Here is a 13127-nt window from a genome sequence, read left to right as displayed (position 1 = left end):
ATACATGTTTATGTTCATGAACAACATAAAATAATACCTACCACATAGTAAGTAAATGTTAACCATTATTGTTGCACAATTTCTGGTCAATCAATGCTGACATTCTAGCCTATTTTAATGGTTTGCATTGCATATACATTTTGATTCTACTTTTTCACATAACCAAAGTCCTTTCCCATGCTGTAAATAGTCTTTCTGATGACTGCTTAATATTCCACTGAATGGGTGTGTCATGATTCACTGAGCCGTTGCCTCAATGTTGACTACTAAAAGTTTCTTTCCTTCCTGCTGCCCGCCCACCAATAAATAATATTAGGAGAAATATTCTTGTGCTTACGTCCTTGTTAAAAATTCAGATTATTTAAGGGTGGAGTTTTAATTTTGACAATACCTTCTGTGTACAAAGAAGTATAAGTAAGAGATACCCATGACTCAACAACTGGATTAGTGCAAGCTAGAGTGTCATCATATATACTTCAAATCATTCCTTGGCTAAGAACTGTGTCGTTGTGGGGTGGGCAGGGACGAGTGAAGTGGTTGGGGGGTAGGCACAATCTGCAAACAGGTGCCCGGAGGAAGCTTGGAGGCTGCTTCCTCTCAGGCCCCTCTCTCCTGCCCTAGAGGGAGCCACTGTTGCCGTTTATTATCCCGGCCAAAGCACAGATCATCCACCATTTCCTATTTTCATTTAGCACACTAAGACAGGTTACAGTTTTCAAAGGGAATTTTACTAAAAATAAAAGGAACACGCAAGGGGAAGGAAAAGAAAACCCGAGAAGCACAGTCCGCTTTTCTGTCGCTGCGAGCCTTGTTTCCCCTGCTCCTTCAGGTTCCTGAGTTCCCTCTGCAGAGAGAAGTCACTGTGACCACACCCTGTCTTCTCTCTCTTTCTGTGTTCTGCCTGCAACCCCAGGGTGTGGGTCTGGAACCTGCTCATCTGCTTCTTCGATCCAATGGCTTGTCCTCGCAGGCCTGAGTTGAGGAGTTGGGTATCGGGGAGCCAGACGGAAGTTTCCTAGGGTTCTGGAAAGAAGCAACCTATTTTGAACGTCATATCTATTCTGAAAAGCAGGGGGTCTGACAGTAGCATTTATTGAATGACATAATTGTACTAGCTATTTCTCATATACAATCCAATTTAATTCTTCCCCAACTTGAAGAGAGGGTTTATTTTTCTAATAATGGATGAGAAAACTGAATCTTAGAGATTTAAAGTACTGTGCTCAAGGCCCATTTCTTGGCATGGGTATAACCCAGGCTATTTTTACTCATCTGGTTCCCCTCCTTCAAAATGGAAGCCCCATTAGATAATTCCCAGCCTTTGCATTTGTTCAGGGCATATTGTGTGTGTATCACTAAGGGCCTTACTTGTGTTACTTACCTCACTTAATCCTTGCAGCTTCCTAACGAAGTAGATGTTATTCTCTCTCTCTCTTTCCATCCATCCATCCATCTCTCTATCTTTAATTTTACAAATGAATAAACTAAGTCACAGAGAGGTTTAATAAATTCTGGCAGGATCTTAAAGTTTAGTCAAGTAGGGCAGGAATTTGAAACTAGTCTAACTTCAAAATCTGTACTGTTAATAACTGTTATACTGCAGAGAAGCAGTATGTATGTTTGTGTGTGTGACTATGTATGTATATAGGTGTGCATGCATATGCATATACATGTTTATATATTTATATACATGTATGTGTTTACGTGTGTGTTTATGTGTATAGTTAGATACATAGATACATAGATGAATGGGTGGATGGATGGATAGATGGGTAGGTAGATAGATAGATAGATAAATGTCTTTGCCCATCTCATTTACTGCTGTATTTCTAGCACATAGAATAATGTCTGGCACACAGTAGGTGTTTAATAAGTATTTTCTAAATGCATGAATACATTTTCATTAGTCCAGGTCCCAATAAGAAAGACATGAAAGAGATGATGTCAAAGTAAAATATTTAAAGGAGAGTTTAATTATGAAATGACTCCTCTAAATATGCCAGCCAGAAGACCCAAGGATGATTCTGGGACTCAGGAGTGGCATCAGCAATGCTCCTCACCATCTCTGTGTCCCCAGAGAGAAGCGGGTGGCTACTGAAACCAGAAAAGAGGACCAGTGAATGTCAGGCAAGGGACACAGCAGCTGAGGGGCCCCCAGGGAGGGAGCCAGGCCTCACATTCCTCTCTCCCTCTGGTTCCCTGCCTGAACTTCCCAACCACCAAACCTAATGGGAAGCCGGGGGGCAAGGGAGCCACTTTCCGTGGTCCTCATGGGACAGCTTCTGGGGCAGAGAGAAGGATGGAGAAGGGTGGAAAGACCTGGAGGGGCAGGGGAAGAGATCTGGCAGCAAATGGCTGTGTGCGCTAATCTGTCTGTTTCCAGGATGTCACGGTTCCTCCGGGAACATGCCAGTTACCAAGTGTCAGGACCCCATCACTCACAGCCACGTGGGGAGAAGACAAACATTAGGGCCATGTTTAAAAGCATAAGCCAGTAACTGGCCAGAGATGGAAACTGTCAGGAAGACACGTGTCGTGGTCTGGCTAAGTTGTGAAGGTATGTGCTGAAGGGCTGGGTTTAGGCAGCTCCGGAGCACTCTGTCTTGATCTAGTGGATGCTGTTTGCTGCTGTCCATCATTCAACAGATGGGCTTTCCTGCTGCTGGACTGAGTCTCTGTGTGTGTACCATCCTTTTTCGAGGCCTGGACTGCTCTTGGCCAGGATCATCTCTGCTATTTTGCTTTTCTCTCCAGTCCCCAGCCCACACTACTTCTCAGTGGAAGTTTTCAGTTAAGAACCTAGAGTTGTAGCCTGTGGTGGAATGTCTGTTCAGTCTTTTTCTGCCTTCCACAATGATGCCAATGGCTTCCTAAGCCATCCCCTCACAGGGCCGCCATCTTTTCACACGAAGGTGCCCTTGGGACTAGCTATGACCTCTGCCAGTCCCTGTACATTTTCCCATTGCTAATCGGCCTAAATTAAGACCCTTGCATACAGGCATGTTTGCAGAGCCACATTAACTCCAATAGCTTGCCTGGCGCACAGATGATCTCACTCCCTTTCACCTTCTTTTCAAAAAATTTTAAATTAATAAGAATTGTATATAATTATCATGTACCATCTGATATTTTGTAATATGTGTACATTGGGGAATTGCTATATCGAGCTAACATGTATATAACCTCACCTACTTCTCATTTATTCATGGTGTGAACATTTAACATCCACTCTCTTAGTTATCTGCTTTCACCTTCTGCCTAAAGCTGTCACCTTACATAATTCCCTTGTTAAATGCTTGGTGTTTTTCTTTCCTTCTGTTTGCCCATTTTCCCTTCCAATATAGTTTTATCATCCTTGTTAAGGACTTTTAGAGACAGAACACCATCTAAATAATACATTGCTGTAGGTGGTAGAGCTTGCATTTCTTGGCAAGAATAATATTTTGTGGTGATGATTTCCTGTGACTGTATTTTCAACCCTATTCTTTGAACATGGCATGTTGATAAAAGTGTGGACGATGGAGAAACATAGGCCTGAACTCACATAACCACAGGCAGGATTCTCTTTACTTTTTTTTTTTTGAGACAAAGTCTCACTCGGTCATCCAGGCTGGAGTGCAGTGGCGTGATCTTGGCTCACTGCAACCTCCGCTTCCTGAGTTCAAGCGATTCTCCTGCCTCAGCCTCCCAAGTAGCTGGGACTACAGGCATGTGCCACCACACCCAGCTAATTTTTGTATTTTTAGTAGGGGTTTCACCATGTTGGCCAGGATGGTCTTGATCTCTTGACCTCGTGATCCGCCCACCTCGGCCTCCCAAAGTGTTGGGATTACAGGTGTGAGCCACAGCTCCCAGCCCACAGGCAGGATTCTTAAACTCTAGTGGGATCATTAATTCATTCGCTTGTTCATTCATTCCAAGAACATTCATTGAACGCCTCCTATGTACCAGGTGGTTTTTTAGGCAAATTGGAGATAGACAAAGCAGACTGCACCCTTCCATCTGGGAGCACAGTCCTTTATAAGATGGTGAACATAGTGTCTATCTTGGAGAGTGGTAGGATTTGGCACATAATAGTTGCTTAATAAATCTTATTCGTCATCCTTTCCATGCAGATAATAAATCTGATATTAGATGCATTTGAAAGACTTTTGGGAAAGATCATTTGGTGGGAAAATATTTTTGTAAGCCCTTTATAAATAGACACTTTTCAAGCATCATTAAAGTTTTAAAATTTCTGATTTGTCTTCTTGGCTTTTGGGTTGTAAAGGAAGGCACTTTTTTTTCTCTAAGAGTATGAGGTAGAGCAGTTATCTCACAGTCATCTGAAGTCATTTTTCCTTCTTCTGCCACCTAAATAATAGCTCTAATTAACAATGACAGAGGTTCTCTCCTTCTCTAAACTATCAGCTTATTTGAGCTAGCCAGGTTGTTTGTGATGATCTGTTTCATGTGGACACTGTCTTTAAAAAATTTAAGAAACTTTGTTTTACCTTCTTTCCCTGCTAATAGCTTTATATCTCCTAATAAATCTGTGACATTTTATCTGGCCCAGGGCTTCTATAAATTCACATATTAGATGGCTGAGCCATATGATGTAAATTTTTAAGGCTGTCCCACTGGCTTCATGAATTTAATTCTGTAATTGTTGAAATTAATGTTGTCTGACAATGTCATGATTTTCTCATTTTTTTAATGCCTCAGTGTTGAAGCATCCTGTTTGCAGTTACTAAAACCATGACAGTCCACTACAGAATATTAACTGCATTAAGAAATTACTCAATTACTCAATTTGAGTGTTCCTTGTATTTCCTGCTGCAATACTGACTCATAAACTGAATTTAAAATAATTAAAAATGGAACATCTTAAATATTATTATACATTTGGATCAAATGAATGGATAGAATTTTAGCTAATAAAGAAGAAAATTTACCTTTTCCAGTGTCTCAAATAGTCCCTCTGCCCTCCCTCCACCATAAAAACAAAAACAAAAGAAAACCTTTTTTTTTAGCAGGAAAAATAGGTGCTGCTTTTTGGTTGAGAAACTACTTTGTGATACTCCCACTTTTGATTAATTAGAAAGCAGTTAGGATCAGAGAGAGTCTTTCTGGGAAATACCTATTTGTCTGGGGTACATATGACTATTATTCAAATTATTGGTCAAGGAAAAGTAGCAGTGATGCTGGAAAGTTGCTGTGTGATCCCTACCCTTCTGTCGTTTTCAATTCTTTATTGTTTCATTGCATATGGGGTATTCCCAGCTACAGAATTCAAGCTAGGGATTCTGACTGTCTTAAATAGTGTAGTGTTCAGAGAACAATGCTCATGGTAGCTTCCAATAAATATTTTTTGAGTGAATGTGATCTGATTCTAATTAACTGCATTGGGATGGGGAGAAGGTAGGATTTGGGGGAACAGATAGATGCAGGTGAATGCTCTAAAGTCCATTCAACAGGCAGCAAATAGTAGAGGTCAGATACAGTACAGATGTGAAGGAGTGATGGGGTAAACTGGTGATCCCTAGAGTCTAGCAAGCTAGGAGCTGGCTGCAAAAATCTCATATATCAGAAGAAACAAGGCTATTGACACATGACCCCTGGAATTCTAGATAGTTGGAGAGTTTATCAGCAGGTTGTATGATGTAAGCAACATAGAAGAACCTATCTACTGGAGTACTGGGATATAAAATAAGACATAGCCTTACATTAGATCATTTGTCACTTTAGCATGGATGACTGAAAAATATTATATCTTCTCTTTGAAATGGAAAAAAAATCAATCAACTTTAGTTGTAATAAATGTTCTTTTAAGATGGTGAATTAACTGTTATTTTAAATTTTATAATAGATTTTGGATGGCTGAACTATAAACTGTAGCATGTTGATTTAAAAATGTTCCAATTTTGAAGTACAGATGATGAAATTGACAGTGTGATTAGATAAAATCAAGGATATTTTTCCTTGGGCAACTGTAAAACATCAATCAAATTCTTTATTTAAAACTTCGTAAGACAGTCTAGAGATGCTGAAGTAAATATGACTTCCCTCTTGGACACTTTATGATGTGACAGGGAATAAATTGATTTTATTTCTTAACAAGGCACAGACTACATAAGACAAAGAATAAATAAAAGCCTTGAAATGGGCTTTAGTAATTTCTAGGCCCTGTAAAATGCTGCAGATGTCTGTGCTGAAAGGTGATGTGCAACATTTCTTGTGGTACAGCATCAACTTCATTTGTCCTGGGCTGAAGATTAATACCACAGGAAATTAAAGAACATAGTAAAGCTCAGAGAAAACTGGAGGCAAAATAGCTGGTACAAGGTCAATATCCAAACAACGAGGTAACAAGATCAGCAAATGCTAACAGCAGCTTCTAACTTTCTTTAATGAAAATTGCCCACTGAAATAACACCAGGTAAATGGGCTTAGTTTTGTTATGTTGTTGCTGGATGATTTCTCCTTAGAGCATTGCTCTTTCTATAAGAGTACGGTATTCAGGCCTATCGCCCTGACAGCTGAATCAGAAATGGAAAAATCAGAAGGAATTTATTTACAGAGAATTATTGTGTCTGCTAGTGCATTTTAAATAAATATTTTACAACTTAGGACTTGTCTGCCTTCTATGCCATTTTTTAGATTTCCATCCTTCTCCATTTGAATATTAATTTCTCATTTATCGGGGAGCATGCTTTCGCTCATAGAGTTTCAAGTTAGGACTCTTTTGTAAGGAGTAGGGATGACTCTTGTAGCCTGTATATATATATGTTTCAGTGGGGTTTGTGGATATGACCTGGTAAAAGGTGTCAAGTTAGGAGCTTCTGTGGCATTGTTATATCATGGAACTGCAAAATTGATTATGTTGTGCATTTTGATTTGGAAATGGAATATGACTGCATAATATGCCTTAGTGTGGATGGATGTGTTTGTGTTTTAAGTGACTCTTACTATTGTTAGCCATGCTTGCTTTGGAATACTTGGTTTCATGAAAGAACAAAATGATATTTTTCAGTTGAATTTTCAGTATTAGTATGTTAGCTATGTAATCCAATCAGGACAAGAATGGGAGAAATCATGAGTGACATTGGAGCAGGGAAGCAGAGTTGGACAGGAAGGTGAGGCATCTTTATTCTGCAATAGGAAACATGATAGTTGCCATTTAGCAAATGCCCTGATGATGAGGTGGCCTCATATGTAGAGGCATGCTTGTTGTGTTGGACAGCACAGCCCCCAGACTCTGGAACAGGACAGCTTGTTCCAATGCCCTTTGCAATGTGGTTGCCTCCACAGTGGCTTGAACGCCTCACTGACACCATTCAGCTAATTTCAGCTTTGGTGTTGGCAGTGTTAATATACACAGAGCATTTTTCTGATGCCCCAGCCTGGGCCTGAACCCAAGAACCTTCTTTAGTGTTGACATTCACGGATGGACCAGAGCAATTGCTTTCAGAATAGAATAGCTATACTTTGTGGTGATACAAAATAACCCCTTGAATGTTCCTTCTGGAATGGATATGAGGGGAAATTTTTTTCGTTTTTTATTTTTAGGTTATTTCTTTATTTGTGTCTAACTTGGAGGATGGTAGGAGAAGAAAGAAGATTGCTTAGATGTTTTAATAACATATATGCCACAATTTTTGACTATAACTATGTAACTGACCCTGATAGTTGCTACCATAAAAGGTCAACAATGCTTTCCTTGGATATCTAGTTGGGGGACTTCAATCTCCCTCTCTAAGCCACGGGCAGTTTCTTCCAGATGGCAGCTAGTTCTTTATATAATCTCAAGCAAAATATTCCCTTCCCTCCCCTCTCCTCCCCTCTCAATCTTCCCTTCCCTCTTCTTCTTCCCTTCCCTCCCTTCCCCTTTCCTCCTCTTCTCTCCTCTCCTTTTGCACAGTATAAATTCAGTAAATGTATAAGAGCATGACTCAGCCTAATAGCAACCAGCTGTCCATCCTAGAGGCACACATAGCTCCTTTCCATGTTACCTATGGGTTTTCGAGATGTTCTAATTTCTGAATCAGGATATCAGCCTCTGTGGTGCTTTCAGTTATCCTGTGGTTCTTCAGGCTAATGATTGCAAATGAGACCCCAGAGCCCATCACTGTTAGCACTGCTGGTTTGGAAAGAGAAGAGTAAAATCTCGAGGCCTATACCAAATTCTAACTTGAGAAATTTGAGATGAGCTGTCTGTCACTTTTTTTTTTTTTAAGTGTCTCTCCGTCTGCTAGGCTGGGGTGCAGTGGTGCCATCACCAGTTCATGGCAGCCTCGACCTCCTGGGCTCAAGTGAACCTCCTGCCTCAGCCTGCAGAGTAGCTGGGACCATAGGCATGCCCCACCATGCCTGGCTAATTTTTTAATTTAAGGCAGGATCTCACTATGTTGCTCAGGCTGATCTTGAACTCCTAGGCTCAGTGATCCTCCTGCCTTGGCCTCCCAAAGTGCTAGGATTACAGGCGTGAGCCATCACACCCGACCTGTATGTCACCTTTTAGAAATTAACAAAACAACCTTGCTTATATATGTTCACAGTATTATGTTCTAGGCAGAATATAAATTGTCTTGTTTTAGGATAAAAGGAGACAGAGTTAGAATTAGGCAGTGCTTGATCATTGAAGGTTACAGAGCCACCTAATTGTTTCATGATGCTGTAGACCAGTGATCCTTCTACAGGATTCTTCTGGTAAGAATCTCACATTCTCTAAAAATGAATGTCTGCTTTACCATCCATTACTTTGATTTCTTTTGGGCCATTCTTAAATAATTTGGGCAGACTTTTATGTTTGTTTAAGTGGAGCGTGTTTGCATTGTTACTGGGAGTGTGTTTAATTTTTCCAAAGGGTAATTGAATTATTCTGAAGTTGAATGCATGGTTTATGCACCACAATATATTAGCTTGTAAGTTGGCAATTGAGAGAGTCCCTAAGAATGAAACATTTCCTTCAAGCGTCGTAAGTATTTTGGGAGCTTAAAATGTGAATTTCAATCACAGACATTTTTTGTAGATGGTAGACTTAATTGGTCACACCTGACAGGTCTACCCACATGCGAAGCCATTTGAGAAGTAAATGTGCATCACATCAAGTTTGGCCTAATTAAATTATCTGGGGTAAGTAAGTATGTGGAAATGCTATGCCATTACTATAAGTCACCTACACCAGGAGGTGCAAACAATGAGCTATATGGGGTTTATGCCTTTTGGAAGTCTTTTAATGAACTACCAAATAATTTCCAAAGTCCACAAGTTAGGAAACATCAGACTTTAGTATTTTAGGTCTTGCTTTTTTCCCCAAAGGGGAACACTTTTACTGGACATAATCACCTTACTTTGGAATATTTTCCTCACTGCATAGTTAGGATTATTTTAGATAATCATGTTGAATATGCAGCTCTTTTTTTTTATTGATGGAGGAGGTAGTACTGGAAAAGGGAAGCAATAGATCTAAGTGTTCTTGTACATCCATCCCACCTTGCATCAGTCTATGATAGAACATTTTATTTTAATTACTTTTCTCTTTTAGTAAATGATACATTTACAAATGGATTCTGGGTTTTTTATTCTGTGTTATTTATCTGGCAATTCTATTTACCCAGATTTTTTGGTTTTCATGTCTATATTTTCTGTTCGTGACCAACTAAAATTCATGAAAGTTAAGTATCGCAAGATTTAAGAAAGAATCAAAACTAAATTTCAACTGGGTAAAAAAGGGAGAATGTAAAAGAGTGAATAGAAGTATAGAGAAGTAGCTTATGAGCATGCCACCATTTATATGGAGAGTCCTGGGATAATAGTATTAGGAAATTTGGTTTATGGTCTTGCCAATGACTGGCTGATCTTAGTTAAGTGCATTTTGTTGGGTCTCTGGGCTTCTGTTGCCCTCAGTGGTGGTGGGAATAATCAGGTTTCAGTGAAGACACAACCTCAAGTGTCACTGTAATGTAGGCTGATTGGTTTTGGAGAGGGTCTGCCCTGTCAAAAACAGATTTGACATACTAATTTAAATAATTTAGAACACTTAAAAACTGCCAACCAATAGATTTATGTATATTTCAAAGAGGAAATACCTTGAAGATTTTTATGATTAAGATAAATTGGCCAGACGTGGTGGCTCATGCCTGTAATCTGAGCACTTTGGGAGGCCAAGGCAGGCAGATCACCTGAGGTCGGGAGTTCAAGACCAGCCTGACCAAAATGGAGAAACCCCGTCTCTACTAAAAATACAAAATTAGCCAGGCATGGTGGCTCATTCCTGTAATCCCAGCTACTCAGAAGGCTGAGACAGGAGAATTGTTTGAACTCGGGAGGCGAAGGTTGCGGTAAGCCAAGATCGTGCCATTGCACTCCAGCCCTGGCAGCAAGAGCGAAACTCCATCTCAAAAATAAATAAATAAATAAATAACAATAAAGAAATTAAGACATTATAATATCTTTTGTTTTGGTGGTGGTTGTATATATTGTTGCTAATCAAAATATGTGAACCTTCTTCTGACACATACTATTTAAATGGAACAACACATTCTGTGTTTCAATTTCTGTCTTATACATAGCAAATATTTTTCTGTTTAAGTAAATAAAATGGCATAGTTATGTTCTTGGGGGCCTTTAAATCTAGGATAGACATCTTGGTATGAATACACATTTATGGCACATACATATGGTAAAGTGAAATATTAAACCAAGATATGAAAGAATCTTTTGTCAAGTACAAGGCAAAGTTTTTTAACAATGGTTATTATTGATGAGAGCCAGCTACTCAACATTATTCACATTAATTGATTAGACAGTAGTGTCTTGGTGCTCCATTGTGATATCATCTGGCTAGTGTGCTGCATAAATATTTTTATATCATTTAAAACGGTGGCCTGTAAAATCCATAGTTGTAAGGATTAGTCCCTTTATCTTGACACAAGATAGAAGTATTTTTGGCCAATCTCTTGGGAAAAATGTGCCCTAAAATATTGGTTTTACATGATCCCGTATTTTGCAGGTTCCATACAAAAGTACAAATACGGCTTCCATATCAGATATATTTCTTCTCATCAACAGACTATATTTACTACAAACTTTGGGATAAATATTTACCCATTTTTGCTCTTAAAATAGATACCTAACAGCACTTGTGGAGAGCCACGCTAATCAATTTCATCTGGCCTCTAAAACAGGTGTCATTTTGATAAATGGTCCTAATTAAGCTGAGATATCAAGTAGGAAGCCGATTGAGTTAATGCATTGGCACCTATATGGCCAAGGTCAGACAAGTACTGATGTTACGATGAGGTAAAGGCAGCCCTTTATTAACTTGGTTAAATTTTCAAGTTCTACATCTCCCATTGTTTGATCAAAGAACCTCTGTACTGTGACACCACTGGCTTTAACTTGCATTTATTCACATGGTTGCAGGAGGCAAAGGTAGCTGTGGAAAATTTAGCTCTTTCAGGTTATTTTTTAAATAACTGATTTCTATCCTGCAGTGAGAGACAAATGCATAAAAATGATTAATGTAGACAAGAAGCCTCATTGTTTCCAATCTATGATTCATATTTTTTTCTGCACAACATGGACTTCAGCTGCTGGAAACAAAGCTCTTTTATGTCTTCTTATATTAATTTCAATACAGATTGTCCAGGTAGAGAATGTGCAGAAGGCCTTCATTGCATGCTTCTTCATGATTGTTGGTGCAAGATGACACAAGGACTGACCTTCTCTTTTGAATTCCAGTTGCGTTATGATCTCACAGTATCAAATTACACCATCAACAATTCTACGGTTGGGTATTCTAAGAGAGGACTTGTAATTTCTCTTTTTATCTCTACTTATTCATTAAAAAATTTCGTGGGAATAGGAGAGGTATGTTGAGGGCATATTTTAACAATCTCAGAGAACTTAGTTCAGTTGATCTTTATTAGAAGGTTATCACCTCAGCCTTCTAATAAAGGATCAAGTAGTAGATATTTCAGGCTTTGTGGGCCATATGTTCTCTGTTGCAGCTACTAAACACTGTTGTTATGATGTGAAACCAGCCATAGATAATACATATGTGAATAGGTATGGCTATGTTCCAATACAACATTATTTATGGCTATCAAAATTTGAAATTTCATATAATTTTCATGTGTAATGAATATATAGTTTTTTTGAGACAGAGTCTACCTCTGTCACTCAGGCTGGAGTGCAGTGGCACGATCTTGGCTCATTCCACCCTCTGCCTCCCGGGTTCAAGTGATTCTCCTGCCTCAGCCTCTGAGTTGCCGGGATTACAGCTACCTGCTACCACACCCAGCTAATGTTTGTATTTTCAGTACAGGCAGGGTTTCATCATGTTGGCCAGGCTGGTCTTAAACGCCTGATCTCAAGTGATCCGCCTGTCTCGACCTCCCAAAGTGCTAGGATTACAGGTGTGGGCCACCATGCCCGGCCTGTCATGAATATTCTTTATTTTTTTATGCAACCATCTAGAAATATAAAAATGTTCTTAGCCTGTAGCCATACAAATACAGGCAATGGGCCAGTGTTGGTCCATGGGATGTGGTTTGCCACCCCTTATTTTAATGCATTTCTTGAAACTCTGTGCTAAGGAATTAAGCATTGTTTCTGCCTTCAGGGAACTTTTCATTCAGATGGAGAAAAAGTCAGCCACATAAAAACAGATCAATGTAATAAAACAGAATGTCATTAAAGGTTAAAACCGAAACCATACTAATTCTCTGGGCAGCCCCAGAAGGAGGAAGAGGGACCAGGAGAGGGTGAGTTAAGGAGCAAGCATTGCGCAGAGGAATGTGGTTATGGGCGTGGGTGTGAGGAGAGCAGTATGGATGGAGAAGCAGAGATCCTAAGAGGCATGCAGCTCAGACAAGAAAAGGCAGAAGATGCTTTTTAAATTTAGGAAGGGTTTCAAGTTATCATAAGGGAGCCAAAATGTCACCCATTTCAAGATCTGGTTTTGCTCTTTTGTATAGCCATCAAAATACCAAAAAGTGAAATTAATTATATACTCGGTTTGAATGCCATGGTCTATGCTGAAAAACCCAGGAGGGGTACTGATTCTGGTTTTCTCTGATTTTGGGGGCCTATCACTTTGGTGCTGGACAGCACTTGCCATTTCTCATTCCTCCATGTACATT

The 13127-nt window shown here is 39.5% G+C and overlaps 1 long non-coding RNA gene across 1 annotated transcript in view; it reads left to right on the top strand.

Moving 5' to 3' along the window:
- The window catches only part of LOC131383332 (uncharacterized), a 247892-nt gene that overhangs the window by 53290 nt on the left and 181475 nt on the right, over positions 1-13127 (top strand). The gene's annotated exons all lie outside the window — the stretch shown is intronic.

Source organism: Hylobates moloch, unplaced genomic scaffold (genome assembly GCF_009828535.3).
Source record: "Hylobates moloch isolate HMO894 unplaced genomic scaffold, HMol_V3 SCAFFOLD_4, whole genome shotgun sequence".
Lineage (NCBI taxonomy): Eukaryota > Metazoa > Chordata > Mammalia > Primates > Hylobatidae > Hylobates > Hylobates moloch.
The sequence above is the reverse complement of the archived record's forward strand: the minus strand, read 5'-3'. Positions and strand labels throughout refer to the sequence as shown.